The sequence below is a fragment of the Somniosus microcephalus genome, chromosome 2 (genome assembly GCF_052327205.1).
Source record: "Somniosus microcephalus isolate GS21.2 chromosome 2, FLI_Smic_1.0, whole genome shotgun sequence".
In the NCBI taxonomy this organism is placed as follows: Eukaryota; Metazoa; Chordata; class Chondrichthyes; order Squaliformes; family Somniosidae; genus Somniosus; species Somniosus microcephalus.
In genome coordinates, this window is record NC_140988.1 from 12,520,950 (window position 1) to 12,544,093 (window position 23,144).

Sequence of the window (23,144 nt, forward strand, 5' to 3'; positions counted from 1 at the left end):
GCCTGGTAAAAGCGTGCGACGGCCTGCTTTTGCCAGCATAAGAGTTTTAAAAAATAGAAAAATAAAAAGTTATCACTCATTTATACATTATAAGCCCTGTCCAAGAAGGGAAGTTTATTTTTAGCCAAGTTAAAACATACACATTTTTTTTTCAAAAAAATTACATTTTTGTTTAAAATATTTAATTAAATGCCATTTTAATTAATTTTAAATATGTAATTTGTTTTTTTACTTATTTCATGTGTTCCTGTATTTTTTAAGTGATCCCCATTCACACTTATGGGAGTTCCATACGTAAATACGCAACCCCCATAAGCATGAATGGGGATTCCCTCCTTTTATTGGTGGGGCCATGTGCTTTGCCCGTGCGTACCTGGAGAGGCCCAGGATCGCAAGTCTCCATACCTCCCGGGCCACCAGGTAAATGCGTACATTTTTTTTTTACACGGCGGAGGCATCCGCCCGCGGGAAGCCTCCGACTGCAAATTTTGGGCCAATAATTAGGATTGCCGTTACCCATCTGCATATTAGCCCAGAAATTCGGGTTGGGGGCTTCCCGCGGGTGCAAGCCCCCAACCTGCACTTACCTAGCGCGCCGGCCGTTGAGCTGTGGGCCCACGTGGGATTCCGATCCTGGGCCTGCTCCAACTGCCGGCGCGAAGTGCTTGCGTATCCCAGGGGCGCAGTTAGTTCGAAGCGTCCCCTGGGATCACGTGGGCCATGGGGAGCCAATGGTAGCAGGGAATGCTTCATTCATAAGTTTGACAGGAAGACCTGTCAAACCTATAAATACTATAAGCCCCAAAACATCACTAAAACTACAAATAAATTTTTTAAAAATCACATTTTTAAAATAACTATAAATTACATGAAATAACTATTTTAAACAATAATTTAAATTTTTGAAAAAATTAATTACATTTTCTAACCGGGCTAAAAATAAACTTACCTTTCTTTAAAGTATTTAAAAATAATAAACCTGTGGAAAAAATCTTTTAATTTTAATTAATTCACCACTTACCTTGTTAAAAACAGGCCTTGCACCTGCTTTTTAAAAGTGTAACTCCTGGAGACTTACCCTCCCAGAAAAACCTGTAAAAAAAACGTAAGTTCGATGCGCACGCACTGCCTCTCCGGCGCACGCGTTCCGCCTGTCAACCCCTTCTTTCAGGGGAACGGAAGTGCCGGTTTCCCGCGCATGCGCAGTGCATGCACGAAACCGGCACTTTCGTTGGGCTTACGGGTGAGTACCCCGTGCGTACTCACCCGTGGAGACCCGAATTTCTGGGCCGAATATATATAGCTTTGAATTAGACAGAAAACATTTCCATGACATTTAACATCACATGTAAATTCAAAGTTTAGGGATTGTTTGTGCACAAATAGCTTTGGCAGCCCTGTGATATGCATCTGTTTTAAAACAATCAATCTGTTAGTGTTGTCCAAACAAGTAGCCCATCTAGCGAGGACTGAATCTAGCATCACTGTGAACCTAAGTCTTAAAAAAACTACTCCCTTAGGCACTCCGCTTTCTTGGATTTAGTTCCTATATAAAGCTTGAACTCTTTATAATCCTCACAAGACAGTCTCATTGAAAAGATTCAATGACTCGAATACTGCTGGGGAACACTAAAGAGTCTGTTTACATTGGGGAATTCCTGCCCTAGGAGTCAGGAATCCTTGATTATTTCTATTCAGTCCCAGTGATGTGTACCTAACGGTTGCAATTAGACAGCTGCAGCACAGGACCACCATTTCCAAGATGTTAGAAGAAAGAGTACACGGCACAGAGGCACAATACAGGACATGTTCCGATTAAAGCAATGCGGCTTGACAAATATTTTCATGTTGTCCTTTAATTACCATCGTGTAGCTAATTCTTCCCTATTCCCAATTCAGGACAGCTACGGAAAATACTGATTTGCATATTTACCCAACGGCTCATCCTGTGTTCTTCAGCTGTTGGATAAAACAGCTCCCAGTGACTACAGTAACATTACTGTTTGAGTCACTGCTAAAGTTCACGGCGGCGATAAAATTCAGCTTGTTACACAGTTCTACATGTTTCTATAAATTTACTCGTTGCTTATCATGTCACATCATTTTGGCAGACATTCTATTCGGTTCTGCACGACAATTTGGAAACTACAAGGAACATTAAGCACTCAAGAGTTGTATTTACGGTTTAGCAGACAAAGAAATTGCGCAATTGCCTTAAAGATAATTTAAAATGCTTTATCATTAATAAAGCTCCAGGTGAGAGTTGGTGGGCTGCAGCATATCGCCATGCCAAAGCCACTTAGTGCAAATTTTATGCGCCTACACTACAGTATACAAAAAGAAAATACTGCAGATGCTGGAAATCTGAAATAAAAACAGAAAATGCTGGAGATACTCAGCAGGTCAGGCAGCATCTGTGAAGAGAGAAACAGAGTTAACGTTTCAGGTCGATGACCTTTCGTCAGAACCATCTCCTTTTGCCTTGAATGTCTCTTAATGTCTCTTAACCTCTTCTGCCTTCTATCCTATCACAGACCTTCCCTTTTATTCTTTCATCCCCTCCCCCCTTTCCCAGCCTCTACACTCGCTTAAAAATCTGTCCCATTTCCTGCTTTTTTCCAGTTCTGACGAAAGGTCATCAGCCTGAAACGTTAACTCTGTTTCTCTCTTCACAGATGCTGCCTGACCTGCTGAGTATCTCCAGCATTTTCTGTTTTTACTACAGTATATATTGTCTAGAAACATAGAAACATAGAAGATAGGAGCAGGAGTAGGCCATTCGGCCCCTCGAGCCTGCTCTGCCATTCAATGCGATCATGGCTGATCATCCAAACTCAGTACCCTGTCCCTGCTTTCTCTCCATATCCCTTGATCCCCTTAGCCTTAAGAAATATATCTAACTCCTTCTTGAATATATTTAATGAATTGGCCTCTACTGCCTTCTGTGGTAGAGAATTCCACAGGTTCACCACTCTCTGGGTGAAGAAATTCCTCCTCATCTCAGTCCTAAATGGCTTACCCCTTATCCTTAGACTGTGACCCCTGGTTCTCGACTCCCCCGCCATCAGGAACAGCCTTCCTGCATCTAGTCTGTCTAGTCTTGTTAGAATTTTATAAGTTTCAATGAGATCCCCTCTCATTCTTCTAAACTCTAGCGAATATAAGCCCAATCGACCCAATCTCTCTTCATACGTCATTCCTGCCATCCCAGGTATCAGTCTGGTGATCAGTCTCAGGCTAAGCATCACGTTGCGCTCCCGGGGAAGGAAGTGAGGGACGGATTGTAGGTGGCGGTGCCCAGAGAGCAGGAAGAGATGCATCTTAACATAATCTATGTATGCGTTTCTGCAGATAGGCCGCATTTTAATTTAATGTAATCTTAGCGCATGCATTTTTAAAAAAGCTGCATTTAATATAACTTTGGTGTATGCATCTCTGCAAAACGCTGCATTTTAATATAATTTTAATATAATGTAAAGGGGGGGACGGGAGCCGAGAATGTGGGGGTGTGAGGGAGTGCGGACCCGAGGGAGGGAGGGAGGGGGTTAGTTGGAGTATATGTGTGTGTGAGTGCTAAGCCCTTGTAGCAGAACCTGGTCTCCAAAAGGCTTTCCTTACCATTGGATCAAGACCTCGCTCTGTCAAGTTCGTGTGGTGGCTGGTGTGCAACGGCCACCCCATGTTAAAAGAATTCACGCACAGGCATCTTCCACCCCTTTAAAATGAAGTTTGGGACCTGGAATGTCAGGACCATCATGGACAACCCCAACAGGGACAGACCTGAAACGTCACACCGCTATCATAGCCCGGGAACTCAGACGCTTCGACATCGACATCGCCGCTCTGAGCGAGACACGGTGAGCAGGAGAAGGCCAGCTCAAGGAATAAGGTGGCAGGTATGCCTTCTTCTGGAAAGGCAGACCAGAAGAGGAGCGCCGTCTCCATGGGGTTAACTTCGCCATCAAAAATGAGCTAGTTTGATGTCTTAGAGATTCCCCTTGTGGGATAAACGAATGCCTCATGACCCTTCAGCTCACTCTAACCTGGAATCAGTATGCTATGGTCCTCAGTGTGCACGCGCCAACACTGGAGGCTACGGACGAGGCCAAAGAGGAATTCTACTGCAGCCTTGAACAATCCCATTCCCATATTCCAATGGGTGACAAGCTGATTCTCCTTGGCAATTTTTAATGTCAGTGTTGGAAAGGACACAAACCTCTGGAGAGGTGTGATTGGCAGGGAAGGAGTAGGGAAAACCAGCTCCAATGGAATCCTTCTCCTGACGAAATGCTTCAAACATGGTCTTGCCATAACCAACACCTTGTTTCATCAGAGAGATAAGTACAAGGCCTCATGGCAACACCCTCGCTCCAGGCATTGGCATCTGTTAGATTACGTCATCGTCCGAGCGAGGGACCGCAAGGATGTCCGCATCACCCGCGCCATGACAGGAGCTGACGACTGCTGGACTGACCACCGCCTAATCCGTTCTGTTATCTCCATCAACCTAGCCTCAAAATGGCGGCGGCAACAGAAACGCTGCCGCAGAAAAATCAATGCTGAAGGACTTAAAGACCCTGCAAAGAAAGCCTCACAGCTAACCTGGCAACTCCCAATGAACCGGAGCCGCAGAGTGTCCTTAGTGCTTGGTCTGCCCTTAAGTCCACCATAATTAGCACCTGCGAAGAGGCTCTTGGTTACTCTACCAGAAAACATTAAGATTGGTTTGATGAGAATGACCAGGAGGTCCAGGAGCTAATAAATCATAAATGTAATGCATTCTTAAATTGGAAACTTTATCACAACTCAAGGGAAAGAAGACAGATTTACAGACAACTGAAGACCTAAAGAACAGATGGTGGGTGGAAAGAGCGCCGGAGATCCAGCAACTAGCCGACAACCATTACATGCGTGGATTCTTTAGCGCAGTCAAGACCATCTACGGCCCAAGCACCCAAGGACCTATCCCGCTGCAAGCTAAGAACGGTGAGGTGCTCATCAAGGACAGAGAGGCAGTCAGTGCTCGCTGGAAGGAGCACTTCGAAGATCTCCTCAACCAAGACTCTGTCTTCGACGTGAGTGTCCTTGACTCCATCCCACAGCATGCTATCCGCCACTATCTCGGCACAATCCCAGCCTGTCATGAGGTTGAAAAGGCCATATGACAGATGAAAAACAACAAGGCTTCCAGAGCAGATGAAATACCCGCCAAAGTACTAAAGCATGGTGGAGAAATACTCTTGGCAAGAATCCATGACTTTATCTCCTTTATCTGGAAGGAGGAGAGCATGCCAGGGGATTTCAGAGATGCCGTAATCGTGACCATCTTCAAGAAAGGAGACAAGTCTGATTGCAGTAATTACAGAGGAGTTTCTCTGTTGTCTGCCACAGGGAAAGTCATTGCAAGAATCCTCCTCAATTGTCTCCTCCCAGTGGCTGAAGAGCTCCTCCCAGAGTCACAATGCGGCCTCCACCCACTAAGAGGCACAATGAACATGATTTTCACTGTGCGACAAAGTCAAGAAAAATGTATGAAGCGTACGAGAAACTGGGCCTTACATTAAACATCCGAAAGACAAAGGTTCTTTACCAACCTGCCCCCGCCGCACAACACTGCCCTGCGATTATCAAGATCTATGATGAGGCCTTGGACAGCGTGGACCACTTTCCATACTTTGGGAACCATCTGTCAGCAAGGGCGGACATCGATGACGAAATTCAACACTGCCTTCAGTGTGCCAGTGCAGCCTTCGGCCGCCGGAGGAAAAGAGTGTTTGAAGACCAAGACTTCAAACTCGGCAGCAAGCTCATGGTCTACAGAGCAGCAGTGATACCCGCCCTCCTGTATGCTTCAGAGACATGGACAACGTACAGGAGGCACCTCAAAGCACTGGAGAAGTGTCACCAACGCTGCCTCCGCAAAATCCTACAAATCCATTGGCGGGATAGGCATACCAATGTCAGTGTTCTCGCTCAGGCCAACATCCCCAGCATTGAGGCATTGATCACACTCAATCAGCTCCGATGGATGGCCCACATTGTCCGCATGCCTGATACAAGACTCCTGAAACAAACACTCAACTCCGAGCTCCCGTCACGGCAAGCGACTTCCAGGAGGGCAGAGAAAACGCTTCAAGGACGTCCTCAAAGCCTCCTTGAAAAAATGTGACATCCTCATCGACTCTTGGGACTCCCTGGCTCAAGACCGCTCAAATTGGAGGAGGAGCATTCGAGAAGGTGCCAAACACTTTGAGTTTCTTTGTCGGGAGCACGCGGAGGCCAAGTACAAACAGCGGAAGGAGCGTATGACAAACCAAGCACTCCACCCACTCGTCGCTTTAACCACTACCTGCCCCACCTGTGGCAGAGTCTGTAGATCCCACATAGGACTCATTAGTCACCTTAGAACCCACAATATTGGAATGGAAGCAAGTCATCCTTGCATCCAGGGGACTGCCTAAGAAGATAAAGATATATTGTCTCAGGCTGTCTCAGGCTAAGCATCACTGATCACTCCCATAATTGGACCTGGCACCCCCTATGATCTGGAGTTCACTTTTGCTGCCCAATATTTAGTTGAATGATAGTGTGACTCAGGGATGGTCCCTGTTGTGTGTACTGGATACTGTGATTGTGCACACATATTCTCTTGTCATTACAGTAGACAGAATAAAAAGCAATCTGAAATAACAACAGAAAATGCTGGAAATACTTAAAATGCAATCTGATGGGATGAGGCCAATTGTAAACCAGCAGATTGGTTACATAGAGTACATGAAAGAACAGAATGCCGTTTTCCAGTGAGATACATTTGTATCCTACCACTCCTCATACCAGAAAGGCAAAGAAGATTTGTGACTCTGTCACTGTTGTAAGTAAAACTCACCCACAAGATAGTTATCCATAAGCTAACTGGTCTCTTACTTCCTCTGGTGCAGACTACGTATATACATTCATACCTGGGCATGGAGCCTTTCCTTCTCCATGACTGACTAGCCATAGAGATTTCTCCTTTCCCTCTAAATATAAAGAAACAGGGACAGTCTTCTGACTCGTCCATCAATTCTGTTTGGTGAGCTTGGTTCTCAGCAGCCAACCAAAGTTACTAACTTGAAAGGAAAGCCGCCCTCTTTGTGTGAAAGCTTGCAGCCGCCGTGTGTCTGTTCAGCTAGCCTCCTGACCAGGACCATTACATGAAAAGCATTCGAGCATGAGGCTGCAAACTACAATGGACCAAAAACAATTATTCCTGAGTAAGTCAGGCATTCTCCTAATACTCTCTATGGCTTTTTGTATCTCTAGGATTTAACGTTATAACTTGAGCCTGACTTCAAAGCAATATCTTAATAAAATTGATAAACAAAATCCCTTCCCAGGCATGTATGCAAAAGTCCCAAAATGTTGCATCCTTCATATACAATAACCCTTTGCATCTACTGAATTGCTGTTGCAAATTGTGTGTACACCTTCACTTAAATAACATGGAAACCGATATCCGACTGATAACACCATCACAGAGTGAATCAAAAGAAAAAATACCAACCTTGCCATGGCCCTATCTGTTTACTGTATTTATTGTTGTAATACAAGTGACAATATTTTTTTTAATGACATTCTTAAATATAAGTGTATTCAAACAAAGGTTTAACATGAAGCCAGTCGTAGCCTCCAGTTCATATCATGTGACATTTGATCTCGTCTGCTCTCCCAGGAGCAAAGCTAAATGTAATGAACATGAGGAGATGTTAAACCAAGGCCCCTCTCAGGTGGACGTAAAGATCCCACGGACACTCTCTCGAAGAGGAGCTGGGGAGTTCTGCCCGTGTGTCACTAAAATACAGATTATCTGGTCATTATCTAGGGTGACAAGATGGGAAATGGGTTGGGGGCTCGCTTTGCTTTTCTAAGGATAAGGGGTAAGCCATTTAGGACAGAGATGAGGAGGAATTTCTTCACCCAGAGAGTGGTGAACCTGTGGAATTCTCTACCACAGAAGGCAGTAGAGGCCAATTCATTAAATATATTCAAGAAGGAGTTGGATATATTTCTTAAGGCTAAAGGGATCAAGGGATATGGGGAGAAAGCAGGGACAGGATACTGAGTTTGGATGATCAGCCATGATCGCATTGAAAGGCGGAGCAGGCTCGAGGGACCGAATGGCCTACTCCTGCTCCTATCTTCTATGTTTCTATGTTTCTGAAGGCTAATTGCATTCATTGGAACTAATAGAAAACGGTGCCTGACAAAAAAAAGAAACATTTTCAAAGAAATAATTTGGAGCTATTAAAGCTTAAGTTTACATATACTTTTAGAAAAATTGTGTCAATACAGTTATTAATTGGAGACATGATAAGATCAGCAGAGGATAGCAGGCTTTATGAACAAGATTCTCATGGATTAAGCTTTATTGACTGGTTTTGGCAGCTCTATTGCACAGATGTGATGGCTAACAGACTTGAGGACTCAGCAAAAAATTTAACACCTAAGTGCACATCAAGGTCACACTATCATTGATCATTGCACCAGATACATGGAACTAAGAAGTGTTTTGTTATAGCCTTTGTTTATAATCATTTAACACTACTCTCCTACAATAGGGACCCACAAACATAAATAACAGAATGTTCAGTAGTCATTTCTCTTCAAGGTAGAAACAAGACCTGCATTTCTATAGCACCTTTCATGACCTCAGGACGTCCCAAAGTGCTTCACAGCCAATGATGTACTGTTGACGTGTAGTTAGCGTTGTAATGTAGGAAATGCGGCAGGTTTTGAGAAGGTATGTTGTGAAAAAGAGTTTCCATTATTTGGCAACAAGGGGGTATAGACAAGATAGAGTTATTAGAACAAATTTATTAGAGTTTTTGAGGATGCAACTAACAGGGTAGATAAAGGGGAACCAGTATATGTAGTATATTTGGATTTCCAAAAGGCATTCGATAAGGTGCCACATAAAAGGTTATTACACAAGATTAGGGCTCATGGAGTTGGGGGTAATATAGTAGCATGGATAGAGGATTGGTTAATGGACAGAAAACAGAGAGTAGGGATAAACTGATCTTTTTCAGGTTGGCAGGCTGTAACTAGTGGGGTGCCGCAAGGATAAGTGTTGGGGCCTCAGCTATTCACAATCTATATTAATGACCTAGATGAAGGGACTGAGTGTAATGTATCCAAGTTTGCTGATGATACAAAGCTAGGTGGGACAGTAAGCTGTGAGGAGAACACAAAGAGTCCGCAAAGGGATATCGATAGACTGAGTGAGTGGGCAGTAAGGTGGCAGATGGAGTATAATATAGGGAAATGTGAGGTTATTCACTTTGGTAGGAAGAATAGAAAAACTGAATATTTTTTAAATGGTGAGAAACTTTCAAATGTTGGTGTTCAGAGAGATTTGGGTGTCCTCGTGCAAGAAACACAGAAAACTAGCATGCAGGTACAGCAAGCAATAAGGAAGGCAAATGACATGTTGGCCTTTATTGCAAGGGGGTTGGAGTATAAGAGTAAGGAAGTCTTGCTCCAATTGTACAGGGCCTTGGTGAGACCACACCTGGAGTACTGTGCACAGTTTTGGTCTCCTTACCTAAGGAAGGATATACTTGCCTTGGAGGCGGTGCAATGAAGGTTCACTACATTGATTCCTGGGATGAGAGGGCTGTCCTATGATGAGAGATTGTGTAGAAAGGGTCTATACTCTCTGGAGTTTAGAAGAATGAGAGGTGATCTCATTGAAACATAGAAGATTCTGAAGGGGATTGACAGGGTAGATGCTGAGAGGTTGTTTCCCCTGGCTGGAGTGTCTAGAACTAGGGGCCATAGTCTCAGGATAAGGGGTAGTCCATTTAAAACTGAGATGAGGAGGAATTTCTTCACTTAGAGAGTTGTGAATCTTTGGAATTCTCTGCCCCAGAGGGCTGTGAATGCTGAGTCTTTGAGTATATTCAAGGCTGAGATCGATAGATTTTTGGACCCCAGGGGAATCGAGGGATATGGGGATCGGGCGGGAAAGTGGAGTTGAGGTCGATGATCAGCCATGATCTTATTGAATGGCAGAGCAGGCTCGAGGGGCCGTATGGCCGACTCCTGCTCCTATTTCTTATGTTCTTATGTAGAACACTGAATGCTTTAGTGTAGGTACCTCCAGGCAAGTGGTTTCCCTCCAAGTTGCCCACCACCCTGACTTGAAAATATATCGCTGCTCCTTCATCATCGCTGGGTCAAAATCTTGGAACTCCCAACCTAACAGCACGGTGGGAGTAACTTCACCACACGGACTGCAGTGGTTCAAGAAGGCGGCCCACCACCAGCTTCCCAAGGGTAATTAGGGACGGGCAATAAATTCTAGCCTTGCCAGCGATGCCCACATCCCGAGAATTAATACATTTTTTAAAAGGCAGAGACCATGGGGCTGATAATGTGATGCAAAACACCACAGTGGCTCAGGCACTGGACCCCTGCATTGTCAGGCAAGGAGGCTGGAGCTCTATTCAATTCTAAACCATATGATGGGGCCATTCCTTTTACATCAATTCGGAATCCTTCCCAGAATGTGGCTGGAGTGCTTCAGCAACACTGCAACTCTCATTTGCAATAGGTGTAGCAGGGGAGGCCTCCAAGAAAATGGAACTTTTTCCTCCTCAGAGACCTTCTTCTTGCCGTATCTTCCTTTGTTTGCCCTCCAAAGCCAATCCTTGAAAGTGGTCATTGGTCCCAAGGATATTTTTGGTCCCAAGGATATTTTTGGTCCCAAGGATATTTTTGGTCCCAAGGATATTTTTGGACCCAAGGATATTTTTGATCTCAGGGACAGTTTAGGTTTTTCTCGAAGTGCCACAGCTTTAGAGTTGGCCGGCAGCCCTTTAACAGCTACTGGTATTGAGAAAGTGACCCGCAATTACTCCCCCAACCCCATGGAACTCTCAGCGCCAAGCACCCATGACTACTACAGAAAAAACATAAATGTGCTGACCTCCCATTATTAGGTGCGGACAGCTATGTGGAGGGGGCACCTGCAATGCTTTGTAGCTCAACGCCGACATTGGCCATTTAAAAGGGAACTGGAGAACCATTTTGAAAAGGAAAAATATAAAAGTCTAAGACAATGGGATTGGAGTCAATCGCCCTACCTGAAGAGGCAGCACCAACGCCAACATGAAGGGCTGAACGGGCAGCCTCCCTCTGTGCTGTAATTTCTACAATATGATAATGGAATGTTCTTCCATTACCACGCTTGTGTTACAAACGGAATACTCAACAGTGAGCAGCCAAGTGTATGATTTATTCTGGTCCATACAATTCATTTTCATCTGCCATATTTATGAGTTCATTGGTACTTTTCAGTTGTTGTGAATTCAATGGCTTTGAATGTCATTGTGTTAATATCTATTCAGAAGGTGTTTTTTGAGTGCAACTCTTTATTGCAACATCTACCAGCTGTAGGAAGTAACATGCCATTGCTCAACAACAGTTGACTCAACAACCACTCTAACACCAATAAACAGGTTAAAAAGACCAGGACCTAAACCAGCCAGAAATAATGTCACTGGAAGCCCATGCAAAGCTCCCCCCCAACCCGACAAAAAGATTGATTCCTGGGATGAGAGGGCTGTCCTATGATGAGAGATTGTGTAGAATGGGCCGATACTCTCTGGAGTTTAGAAGAATGAGAGGTGATCTCATTGAAACATACAAGAGTCTGAAGGGGATTAACAGGGTAGATGCCGAGAGGTTGTTTCCCCCTGGCTGGAGTGTCTAGAACTAGGGGGCATAGTCTCAGGATAAGGGGTCGGCCATTTAAGACTGAGATGAGGAGGAATTTCTTCACTCAGAGGGCGGTGAATCTTTGGAATTCTCTGCCCCAGAGGGCTGTGGATGCTCAGTCGTTGAGTATATTCAAGGCTGAGATCGATAGATTTTTGGACTCTAGGGGAATCAAGGGATATGGAGATCGGACAGGAAAGTGGAGTTGAGGTCGATGATCAGCCATGATCTTATTGAATGGCGGAGCAGGCTCGAGGGGCCGTATGGCCTACCCATCATTGACCTCAACTCCACTTTCCCACCCGATCTCCATATCCCTTGGTACCCCTTGAGTACAAAAATCTGTCGATCTCTTATTTCTTATGTTCTTATGTTCTTAAAAGTAACACCGGCTGCTGATGACACCATGCTGTCTATGACATCATTGCTTGGACAAGTGATTTGGTTCTGATTTGACATCTTGGGCAGATTTCTGTGCTTAATGCATGCAGCCCGATTTGTACCCAAATACGGCAACTTTGCCATAATTCATCCTGGAGAGTAGCCGAGTGATATTAAATCATTGCCCTACTCATCACACACCCATCTCTCCATCCAAAGTTTAATTGGCTTCAAGATTTGAATTGAATTGATAGAATTGAAATGTAGAGAAGTTACGCTAAACCTGTATCGAACCTTGGTTAGACCACACTTGGAGCAGTGCTGTATACAGTTCTGGTTGCCAAATTATAAAAAGTATATAGAGGCACTGGAGAGAGTGCTACCACAGGGAGTAGTTGAGGTGAATAGTAGAGATGTATTTAAGGGAAAGCTAGATAAGCATATCAGGGAGAAGAGAATAGAGGGTTATACTGAGAGTTAGTTGAGGAAGGATGGGAGGAGGCTCGAGTGGAGCATAAACGCCGGCATAGACTGGTTGGGCCGACTGGCCTGTTTCTGTGCCGTATATTTATGTAATTCCAAGTGATTCCATGATTGTTCCTTACCTTCAGCTATGCAGAATATTCACAAGAAAAAGTCAAAGACCCGCTCAATACTGTATTTATCCAATAAACAGACTTGACATTAAAAGAGTCAGGTCCGCCTGTAGGATAAATATTGATTCCAACAGGTCTTTAACCAACATTCGCCCTATAGCACACTAATCCATGAACTGCAGTGGGAAAAGCACTGGTAATAATAGAAGTGCTGTCACGAGGTGTTAAATCTTTTCAGGTCTTACGTTGTATTCAACAGTAAGACATTAATTCCTACTTCATGCGATGCTACTTTCAGTGATGGCTTTGGAAGAAATCCCTCTATATCGGAATAACTAACTGACAACTTTAGGCTTGACACAAAAGCTTCAATTTTTATCAGGGTGAAAAGCATTAAAGCTTTTTCATTGAACTCTCTGCACCTCACCTTCTGTTCGCATCAAGACAGACTGAACTGAGTCCAGACTGAGAGGTTAGAACTATTAAAAGAAAGACTTGCATTTCTATAGCACCTTTCACGACTACCGGACGTCTCAAAGCACTTTACAGCCAATGAAGTACTTTTGAAGTGTAGTCACTGTTGTAATGTGGGAAAGGTGGCAGCCAATTTGCACACAGCAAGCTCCCACAAACAGCAATGTGATAATGACCAGATAATCTGTTTTTGTTATATTGGTTGAGGGATAAATATTGGCCCCAGGACACCGGGGATAACTCCCCTACTCATCTTCGAAATAGTGACATGGGATCCTTTACGTCCACCCGAGAGAGCAGATGGGGCCTCGGTTTAACGTCTCATCCGAAAGATGGCACCTCCGACAGTGCAGCACTCACATTAGGAAAAACTGAACAGGCTCGGGTTCTTTGCTCTAGAAACAAGAAGTTTACCTAATAGAGATTTTTTAAATTATGAAGGAGTTTGATAGGGTAGACGTAGAGAAAATGTTTCCACTTGTGGGGGAGTCCAAAACTAGAGGTAATCAATATAAGATAGTCACGGATAAAGAATTTAGGAGAAACCTTTTTACCCAGAGAGTGGTTAGAATGTGGAACTCGCTACCACATGCAGTAATTGAGGCGAATAGTATAGATGCCTTTAAGGAGAAGCTAAATAAACACATGAGGGAGAAAGGAATAGAAGGATATGTTGATGGGGTGAAATGAGGAATGGTGGGAGGAGGCTCGTGTGGACCAGTTGGGGTGAATGGCCTGTTTCTGTGCTGTAAACAGTATGCAATACTATGTAACTTGTTGGCGCTCTCAGTCACTCAAGAGTGAGCCTTTTAATTCAATCAGAAATATATAATAAATACAGGAAACCAGAATAATTTAATGCTGGGGCTCTGATAATATTCACATTAGTCATCTGAACCCCTTGACTGCACTGAGGCCCTGTAACATACATTGAGTTATCTGTCAAACAGCATATGTTTTATTTATAGCAATGGTTGTCACTTCAATGGTTTATGCCTCTAAAAAGCTGCCAGTGGAGTTCTTCTTTCAAACTGTCAGGACAGGAGCGGTTTAATTTTTTACAACCCTTCAGCTCTCCGCCTGTGTCCAGCTCATTTTAATATGCTTATTATACAATCATTTTTATGGAGCCTTGAAATGAATTCTGAGCAGTCTTTCTCTTCAAGTGCGAGGACCCACGCTTACCAGCATCTCGTCTTAAATCCTTTAACTGTACACAAGTGGAGCAGAATTTTCCCAGGTGGTCATCCTTCATGCGCAAACCTACGCAACGGGTGCCCACAGGAGCGCCAATCGTGGCAGGGAAACAGAGTTGAACCCAATGCTGTCCGCACATACGTCACTGCCACTGGGGAGCCGTGCTTGAAGGAATGTGCGGTCTGGCAAATTGGTCCCACATTGTTGTAGCCTCACGTCCAACTCGCTGTCCCTTCAAATGGAACGGTTGGGCTCGATAATTTAGCCTGTGCTTTCCATAGAGTTGCCAGCCCTCCAGGGCAATGAAAAATTAAGCTCACGAGCAAAAGCCAGGAGAAAAATAACAGGGTGTTTTTCTCATTTTCTTTGACTGTTTTTGGTTATTCATTATAAAAATGTTGGACATGGGGTTAAAAAAAAGGCTGTGTGACCAAGTGGGGCAGTTGGAGGGAGGAAGACATGTGATGAATCCTCCAGGAATAGGTCCGACCAGAGTTGGCAACCTCAGCTTTCCATCAGTGATCGCTGGATAGCAATAAGGAGCAGGAGGCCTGGGTTGCTTTTTCACAGGTCAACTGTGCTGCTGCCCCAGCCAAGGACAGCGCAGAGCAGATATGGTACCTTGGAACTTCCTCATGGTGTGGCCCATAACACAGCAGATAGCACTTGCAACCCCTGAGTTAATGTCACTGTGTACAGGAGACTTTGGTTTATCCGGAGGTTGTATGTCCGGAAACCTCGATCTACCGGCAGAAATCAGGAGCCGTTTTGTTAGGTTTTTTTTCTTCTCGTGGCTTTTTTTTCCAACAGTCAGGCTCTGGAAAGTCTCTCTGAAGCTGTTGCTAAGCTACAGAGACGCTTCCAAGGTACGGGCCGACTGTTTGAAGCTGTTGCTAAGCAACAGTGTTTGTTGTCAGATACGGAGATGATAACCTCCGTATACTTCAACATTAACGCTGGTATGTCCGGCAGTTTTGATAGATCGGCAACAGCTCGGTCCCGTCGGTGCCGGATATAACAAAGTTTCCTGTAATGTGTCTTGCCTCTCCAAGGTGACACAAATATTTTCCACTTTTACCAAACAGATTTTTTTTCTATTAAAGGAAACTCTCTAGACTGGAATCTCATCTATCTCAATGTCCACCCTCTCAGGTGGATGTAAAAGATCTCATGGCACTATTTGATGAAGAGCAGTGAGGTTCTCTTGGTGTCCTAGTCAATATTCATCCTTCAACCAACACTACCAAGAACAGATTATCTGGTCATTTATCTCATCGCTGTTTCTGGGACCTTGCTGTGCACAAATTAGCTGCTGTGTTTCCCTACATTACAATAGTGACGTTTTGATTGGCTGCGAAGCACGTTCTGAGGTTGTGGAAGTGCTATATAAAATCAAGTTCATTCATTCGTAATGTTGCAATGATAAAGTCATCGTTAACACAATGATGCAAAATTTAAATTGGAAGCAGTGATTGGTATAATTCGCATTATGAGGGGTTTGATGGAGCAAATAAGGAGAAACTGTTTCCACTGGCAGGTGGGTCGGTAACCGGAAGACACAGATTTTAAATAATTGATGAAAAATACAGTTGAGGGGGGACGATGAGGAGAAATATTTTACTCAAGAGAGTTGTTATGATCTGGACTGAAAGGGTGGTGGAAGAAGATTCAATAGTAACTTTCAAAAGGGATTTGGATCTCTACTTAAAAAGCAAAGAGTTGTAGGGCTCTGGGGAAAAGAGCAAGTGCGTGGGATTAATTGGTAGCTCTTTCAGAGAGCCGGTATAGACACAATGGGCCAAATTGATTCCTTCTGTGCTGTATGATTCTATACTTCTAATCTACAGTTTACCATCTACCATCCTGGTAATCGCATGATGCAACGATAATGGAGTTGTTGACTAATCATAGCAATCAATCTCTATCAATTAGTCTTCAACAGACCCAGACATGAGGCGAGGAAAATCCCAAGTGCTGGAGAGCTTTGGGAACCATAGGTCCAAAGTCACCTGTTCCTCCCGAGCTCGCTGCACTTACTGGGCCAGAAATGGGCCAGAAATTCGGGTCCCCACGGGTGAGTACGCGCTGGGTACTCACGCGTAGGCCCAACGAAAGTGTCGGTTTCGTGCATGCACTGCGCATGCGCGGGAAACCGGAACTTCCGTTCCCTTAAAGGAAGGGGTTCACAGGTCGAACGCGTGCGCCGGAGAGGCAGCGCGTACGCCTGGAACTTCCATTTTTTTTGCAGGTTTCTCTAGGGGGGTAAGTCTCCAGCAGCTACGCTTTTAAAAAGCAGTTGCAAGGCCTGCTCTTAACAAGGTAAGTGGTGAATTAAGTAAAATAAAAACATTTTTTCCACAGGTTTATTATTTTTAAATACTTTAAAGAAAGGTAAATTTAATTTAGCCCAGCTAGAAAGTGTAATTATTTTTTCAAAAATTTAAATTATTGTTTAAAATAGTTATTTTATGTAATTTATAGTTATTTTAAAAATGGGATTAAAAAAAAATTTATTTGAAGTTTTAGTGATGTTTTGGGGCTGAATTGTATTCATAGATTTGACAGGTCTTCCTGTCAAATCTATGAATACAGATTCCCTGATACCATTGGCTCTCCATGGCCCACGTGATCCCAGGGGATGCTTCGAACTAACTGCGCCCCTGGGATACGCAAGCACTGTGCGCCGGCAATTGGAGGAGGCCCAGGATCGGAATCCCACGCGGGCCCACAGCTCAACGGCCGGCGCGCTAGGTAAGTGCAGGTCGGAGGCTTGCACCCGCGGGAAGCCTCCGACCCGAATTTCTGGGCCCATTTCTCAAATGACTCGTATACTGGCCCGGAATTTGCAGCGGGTAGTAACAGCAAACGAACAGCATTCGCCATCATTACCCCTTTGAAAACTGACCACAACTTCAGGATGTAGCGCATGCGCATCCTAATGCAGAAATCCTGAAGTTACGGCGTCAGTGATTCGCTGCTCCGACACTAGCTGTGCTGTGGCCTCCACGCACCCACCCCCCCACCCCCATAGCCGGCAATCAGTGTAATCAGGGAAACTGATGAAAACTTGGGCTTTTCTGTGGTAATATCGCCGTTAAATACCCCATTCAAAGTTAGGCCCTTGTTGGATTAAGTGTATCTTGTAACAGCGCATTGACTGCTAAACAAACGTTGTGGCCCTGAAAAACTAATTTTAATTTTGTGGAGTGTCAAATTTCTCCATTATAATAAAAATTACAATTTTTAAGAAACTTAAAACCAAATTCATTTTTTTTTAAATTTGGTCATATTTATGTCAGGTTTACCCTTTCCCCAATGTGAGAGCCCCAATCTTTATTTTGCTCTCTGTAACATTTTTTAAAAAGTCAGAATAAAAGGAGCTTCTTCACTTCCTGGTTCCCGGTCTGTGAGAATCTGCACTGTGATTGGCTGCTGAGACGGCTTGTTGACGTGACAGCAATGGGTTTCCCACTGCACTACACTGAAATCAAAACAGAAATACACTGAAATCACTTCGCCTGTCGAAAAAGCCGAACTTCCCGCCACAGAGATTGCGAGATCTTTGCGGGCAGCTTTCCTCGGGGCCAGCGGCGAAGCGCCTTTGCTTTGCCACTGGCTGCAAATTCCGGGCAAGTATTGTTATAAATCTCATCATCAAGAAACTACTTATGAAATAACGCTGGACGGCCAGCTGGTGGCGCCGTCCAAGGAGTATAAATACTCGGGCGTGGGCCCCAGCTTCCAGGGACATTTTGTAAGACAAGGAGCTAGTGAAATACAACTAGACTTCCATGTTCTGAAACAAGTTGATTAAATCCTTGCTTTATGCTCAAACCAAGTGTGTAGTGAGTTTTATTACGTCAAGCATCTTTTTGTGTGCTTACTCCCGACATGGTCTTGAAGCAGAGTGCAGTCATTAGTGGTGTGATTCCAGCTGATAACTGTGTGAATGGAGGTGACTGCTGACTGTGGTAGGAAACTGCTAACTGCTTTCATTATCAATACCCAAGAGACTGAATAGGTTGTGAAGCGAAGAGGTGGAAAGAATGTCATTAAAGGGCAGGACTTTGGTATGTTTTCAAGATCCTCTGTCTGATCAACTCAAATCAGATCTCTCAGTTAACAAGGTGATCGAGGAAGCTGCCTCAAAACTCAAACTGAATAATAACAGCAACAAATAGACTGAAGCTGCTCTAGTTACAGTGGTAGCTCTCAGTGGAGAGCCTGTAAAGTTCTTTCCCTTCCCTCGCCCACCCGGGAAACAACTTGTTTCATGAAAACCATTGTTAATAGGCAAAATGCATATTGATCCTTTCAGATCTCAAGTCTGATAACTTTGAATGCAGATGGCTGTGTGTTTAAAGATGAGCTGATTCGATTGGCCTCGCATCTCATTGAAATTTTAGAACTGCTAGTTTTGAAATTCCAACTTGTGCAGTGCTGTCACATGAATGAGTTGGTCCTGTTTAAAAAAAAACCAGATCAGCCATGATCTAATTGAATGACGAACAGGTTCGAAGGGCTGAATGGCTTACTCTTGTTCCTATGCTCCGAACAACTTTAAAGTTGCGGAGGTGGAAAGGGTGGCCAGCTTTAAGTTCCTCGGAGTCCACATCACGGAAGACCTCTCCTGGTCCCTCAGCACCTCCTCTCTGGTGAAGAAGGCCCAGCAGCGCCTATATTTCTTGAGGAGGCTGAAGGGATGTAACCTGTCACCCCTGATCCTCTCTAACTTTTACCGCTGCACTATAGAGAGCATCCTGACAAACTGTATCACAGTATGGTATGGCAGCTGTAGCTCCCATGACCGGAAAGCCCTGCAGCGGGTAGTCAAAACTGCCCAACGCATTACCGGCACCCGGCTACCGACCATAGAGCATATATATCAGAAACGCTGCCTACGGAGGTCACGGACCATCATCAAAGACCCTACCCACCCCAGCCACAGTCTGTTCGCCCTCCTACCATCTGGAAGACGCTACAGATGCATTCGCACCCGTACGACCAGATTTAGGAACAGCTTCTTTCCCAGGGCTGTCATCCTACTGAACTCCACAAATAAACACTAAAGCCTGCACATCTGCCAATGCACTTTATTATGGTCATACTTATGCTAATATACTGCAAGCCAAATGTATAAATGTATGTTGAATGTTTAAGTGTCCTAATCCAAATTGTACACTCTCGGGAGCCGCAAGCCTACATTTCGTTGTACTGCACTTGTGCACTAACAATGACAATAAAAGTTGATTTGATTTTGATTTGATTGAAATGTAGTAAAAATGTACTACGTTTTGAAAGTCAATAAGCGTAGGTTAAAATAAACCATGCTATTTTCTTCATGACAGAAGTCATAAACCAGTGGCATTTGTAATGCAGAGAATCCACGCTTCCTACTATTCTACACCAAACACGCTAACAGCCAACATTCCAAACTGGCAGTCATTATTTCAACTCATGTGCCGTCTTGTCAGCATTTCACAAGAAAAATCATAGAATTACATAGAACTTACAGCACAGAAACTGACCTTTTGGCCTAATTGGTTTATGTCGGTGTTTTTGGCTCCACACGAGCCTCCTCCCACTCCGCTTTCATCTAACCCCATTCAGTATAACCTTCTATTCCTTTCTCCCTCCCGTGCTTATCCAGCTTCCCCTTAAATGCGTCTATGCTGCTTGTCTCAACCATGCCTTGTGGTAGCGAGTTCCACATTCTTTCAATCAACTTCCCCCCCGCCACCGCTGGAATTGAAGGATTTCAACCAATCAGTTCAGTTGGAGGGCAGGCTTAGAGGATGTCAACCAATCAGAATGGGAATTTATTTTTAAGCAGGTTTAAAAAAGACTTGCACTTTTTAACACATTTCATGACCTCAGGACGTCCTAAAGCGCTTTACAGCCAATGAAGTACTTTTTGAAGTGTAGTCACTGTTGTAATGTAGGGAACGTGGCAGCCAGTTTGCCCACAGCAAGCTCCCACAAACAGCAACGTGATAATGACCAGATAATCTGTTTTTTTGTGATGTTGATTGAGGGATAAATAATGGCCAGGACACCGGGGAGAACTCCCCCCTGCTCTTCTTCGAAATAGTGCCATGGGATCTTTTACGTCCACCTGAGATGGCTTGGTTTATCGTCTCATCCGAAAGACGGCATCTCCGACAGTGCACCTCCATTGAAATAGCGGGTGGTGGAATGTCATTTAAATAATTGATGCATTCTCTATATTTGCCAGCAGTGATTTCTAGTGCCTTCTGTGTTAAGGTTTTAAAAAGGAGAATATATTTGAAAAGACTAAGCAAAATTAAAGCTTTTGTTTGAGCTTTCTTTGTGTGTTTTTGTTCCCGTGCCTTACCCATTTCTGAATTACAATTCTTCAGTATTTCTTCCTTGATTGGTAGATTGTCCCTTGTTCTCTGACCCATGATTACTTGCACTGATGACAGCCTTCTCTTCCAGAGATTATTGCGATGAATGAGGAGACACTTCATTTGTAAGAAAGGAAAAAAGACTTGCATTTCTATAGCGTCTTTCATGACCTCAAGACGTCCCAAAGCACTTTACAGTTAATGATGTACTTTTTGAAGTGTGGTCACTGTTGTAATGTAGGAAACGTGGCAGCCTATTTTCGCACAGCAAGCTCCCACAAGCAGCAATGTGATAATAACCGGATAATGGCCCAGAAATTCGGGTCTCCACGGATGAGTACGCACGGGGTACTCACGCGTAAGCCCAATGGAAGTGCTGGTTTCGTGCATGCACTGCGCATGTGCGGGAAACCGGCACTTCCGTTCCCCTGAAAGCAGGGTTTCAGAGGTCAAACGCGTGCGCAGGAGAGGCAGCGCGTGCGCATCGAACTGACGGTTTTTTTGCAGGTTTACCCGGGAGGGTAAGTCTCCAGAAGTTAGACATGTAAAAAGCAGTCGCAAGGCCTGCCTTTTACAAGGTAAGTGGTGAATTAATTAAAATTAAAACATTTTTTCCACAGGTTTATTATTTTTAAATACTTTGAAGAAAGTTAAGTTTATTTTTAACCCCGTTAGAAAATGTAATTAATTTTTTCAAAAATTTAAATTATTGTTTAAAATAGTTATTTCATGTAATTTATAGTTTATTTTAAAAATGTGATGTTTCTTTTTAATTTATTTGAAGATTTAGTGATGTTTTGGGGCTTATAGTATTTATAGGTTTGACAGGTCAAACTTATGAATGAAGCATTCCCTGCTACCATTGGCTCTCCATGGCCCACGTGATCCCAGGGGACGCATCGAACTAACTGCGCCCCTGGGATACGCAAGCACTGCGCGCCGGCAGTTGGAGGAGGTCCAGGATCGCAATTCCACGGGGACCCACAGCTCAACGGCTGGCGCGCAAGGTAAGTGCAGGTCGGAGGTTTACACCCGCGGGAAGCCCCCGACCCGAATTTCTGGGCCATTAATCCCTTTTAGTGATATTGATTTGAGGGATAAATGTTAGCCAGGACACCGGGGACAACTCCCCTGCTCGCCTTCGAAATAGCGCCATGGGATCTTGTACCTCCACCTGAGAGGGCAGACAGGGCCTCGGTTTAACATCTCAGCTGAAAGACAAAAGCACCGTCATGTGTTTTCTTCAAACCCAATTTCGCAGTTTGCCCTGACTGCTGCATGTGTCCGTTTGAATGTGGGATATTTGGACTCGAAGTTTGTGAATAATATCCATTCTTTCACAAACTATTTGAAACCAGCATGAGTAAACTGTGGCCCATTGTCACTAAAGACTCCTCTTAGTCATCCTTGTCTGGCAAATAATGGTTTCGAGCAACTTATCACCAGATGGCTTGTGGTGCTGCACAATGTGCACACTTCTGGGTAAACTGAACAGTAGGAAATAACGATTAATCAACCCTTTTCCTAACTTTCTGGTATGGTTGCTGTGGTTCTGGGTAAGGCTACAATGGCTCTGCTTGTTCTATCTTATTTATCAGGATGAACAATTTTCTACTACCTGATCAATGTCCTGATTTATTCTGAGCAAATATAAGAGCTCCTGTGCTAGTTTTTATTCCTACATTTCTCTATTTCCAGATCTCCCTCATGAATACTCTGCCTCATTTCTTTATGTGGGCTTCTCAGTATTATAGTTTTAATCCTTTTGTATGCTATTCCATCCAATGCTTCTTCTCAGTGTCTCAATATTCCTGAATGTCTGGAAAGCAGGCTCAGGTGGATTGTGGCTCTCCCTCAATTATCATTTCCTTAAGGAAACTCGGCTGCCCCGTGTCCTAACTCGCACCAAGTCCCGTTCACCCATCACCCCTGTGCTCGCTGACCTACATTGGCTCCCAGTTAAGCAGCGCCTCGATTTAAAAATTCTTATTCTTGTTTTCAAATCCCTCCATGGCCTCACCCCTCCCTATCTCTGTAATCTCCTTCAGCCCCACAACCCCCGAGATATTTGCGCTCCTCCAATTCTGCCCTCTTGAGCATCCCTGATTATAATCGCTCCACCATTGGTGGCCGTGCCTTCTGTTGTCTAGGCCCCAAGCTCTGGAATTCCCTACCTAAACCTCCCCGCCTCGCTAACTCTCTCTCCTCCTTTAAGACACTCCTTTAAGCCTACATCTTTGACCAAGCTTTTGGTCACCTGCCCTCATTTCTCCTTATGTGGCTCGGTGTCAAATTTTTTGTCTTAAAATACTCCTGTGAATCACCTTGGGATGTTTTACAACGTTAAAGGCGCTATATAAATGCAAGT

The 23,144-nt window shown here is 44.2% G+C and overlaps 1 protein-coding gene across 1 annotated transcript in view; it reads right to left on the bottom strand.

The window, feature by feature from the left end:
• The window catches only part of LOC147122548 (glutamate receptor ionotropic, delta-2-like), a 1,303,876-nt gene that overhangs the window by 592,847 nt on the left and 687,885 nt on the right, over positions 1–23,144 (bottom strand).